The following is a 2324-nucleotide window of genomic DNA, read 5'->3' on the forward strand; positions in this document are numbered from 1 at the left end:
TCAACAAGTCTCACTCCTCTGCTTTATCTCTCTCTTATCTGTAGCAGATGTTCCAATTCCAGCATATTTTCTCTTACATCTCTCTCTCTCATTAGCAGCATAGCAACAGTAATGGTTTGTGTTTCTCCAAAGGCGGAGGGGGGGGCATGGGCAACTCTGTACCCTTCTGTCCATGAGAGCTGTTCATCCTTCGTAACACTGGCGTCCACAACTGACATGTGGAGGGTATTTAAAGTCCATCTGCACGGAGTATAGGACTCGTATATTCCAGTATGATGAAATGACAAGATCGGCAGCGTCAGAGAACCTTAAATATCGTGAGAAGTGATGAATTTAGTCAAGGAGGAAACGGAAAAGTATGTAAAGCTCAGTAAGGTCGAATCAAACAGAGCCCTCGAGAATGTGTGTGAGGTCCTTAATGAGTAACTTACATCAGTAGTTACCAAGGAGAAAGACAAGGAGGATAGGGAGACCAGTGCGGAGAGTACAAGTATACACAGGCATTTTGAAGTAAGGGAGGAGACAGTGTTGGGTCTCTCAGAGTGCATTAAGGCGTAAAAGTCTCCAGGCCCTGATGGGATATACCACACGTTACAGAGAGAGGCAAGTGAAGAGATTGCTGGAGCCTTGACCAATATACTAGTGACCAGCCTAGCCACAAGCAAACTCCTGGAGAACTGGCTAGTACCTCATATTGATCCGTCATTCAAGACGTGATCCAGGGAATAATCCTGATGAACATTGAAGCTGCCGAGAGACAGTCGGCTATGAACCAAGTGCTGATAAATGGGACCAGTGTAGACAGTGAGTGGATGGTCAGAACAGGTAAGGCCGGCCAAAGGCTGTTCCCGTGCTGTGTGATCCACCACTCCGAACAAGCTGAATTAAAGATAGTGGCACCACAAGGCATTGATTTCAAAACTCCACATCCCTCTCCAATTTGAAATAAAACAGACGGAACCCCTTTGTCACCACTGCGAATATCCGTTTCTGTCAAGGTAACATACAGATTGGACACTTCAGCTAAACAACTAGCAATTGTTGAAGTTCCTTAGCCTTCTTCGATTAATGTTGCTTCCTTACAGCAAAGCTAACCCTCTCACTGTGTCAGAATCAGTGATTTAAACCTGCTCCAAACACTATGCTTTCATCTGCACATTTCCCTGCACATTGTAACTTGAACCATCTCACTGAGGGTCTGATGGAGACACAACCCCTGCCCCCAACATATGTGATCACATCTCCCCTGCTTCTGACATTTCCAATTCCCTCAGAATGGTTTTCTGATTCAGTCTGAAGGTTATGGCACATTCACTTAGTTCTCAGAGCTGACAAACCATGTCTTCCAACTTGCTCTTCCACCTCTTTCCTCCACCTCCAGCCCTGACAAACCATGTCTTCCCACTGGCTCTTCCACCTCTTTCCTCCACCTCCAGCCCTGACAAACCATGTCTTCCCACTGGCTCTTCCACCTCTTTCCTCCACCTCCAGCCCTGACAAACCATGTCTTCCCACTGGCTCTTCCACCTCTTTCCTCCACTTCCAGCCCTGACAAACCATGTCTTCCCACTGCCTCTTCCACCTCTTTCCTCCACCTCCAGGGAAGCTGCATTTCCATAAGACCATAAGACCTCCTTCTAATCAGGCACTGATTTATCAATGCTGGAATCTTTCCTGTAATACCATGGGCTCCTAGCTTGCTTAGCAGCCTCAAGTGTGGCACCTTGTCACAGGCCTTTCGAAAATCCAAGCACCCAACATCAACGTATTCACCTCTCTCTATCCTGCTTGTTCTTTCTTCAAATAAAAATAGCCGAATATCCTGCTGCTAATTCAATATGCCAGCAACAACCTCCGACAAATAAGAGACCCCCTGAATTTAATGTTTCGAGTTTTTCCATCGCTCACTGATTGAAAACGATTGACGTACGTGCAAAGTAAATGCGATATCAGGCAAATTCACCGGCGGGAAATGGTCTAAAATGCAAATGATGGCGCTGTGATCCTGCAATTTGCTTCCAGTAAGTGAAAAATACACTGAAGGAGAAGGGCATCCTTACCTTGCTGTCGACTTTGACCGGTTGTTATCTCTTGGAGATAGCAATCTCGCCACAGCCGCTCCCCTTTGCCCATTACCCGATGTTTACAACTGCGGACAACTGTTAAAGATGGCTTTTAAATGGGCCAACTTAAAATCAGTGCAGGTCCAGGCTACGGGGGCACAGTTAAATCTGGAGAAAGGGAATGTCCGCTGATCAAAAGAGAACATTATTCCAAATGCATAATATTCCATCAGAGTTGAGAGCGCCCTTGCTTCTGCTCAC

This window comes from Hemitrygon akajei, unplaced genomic scaffold (assembly GCF_048418815.1).
Source record: "Hemitrygon akajei unplaced genomic scaffold, sHemAka1.3 Scf000075, whole genome shotgun sequence".
Taxonomy (NCBI): Eukaryota; Metazoa; Chordata; class Chondrichthyes; order Myliobatiformes; family Dasyatidae; genus Hemitrygon; species Hemitrygon akajei.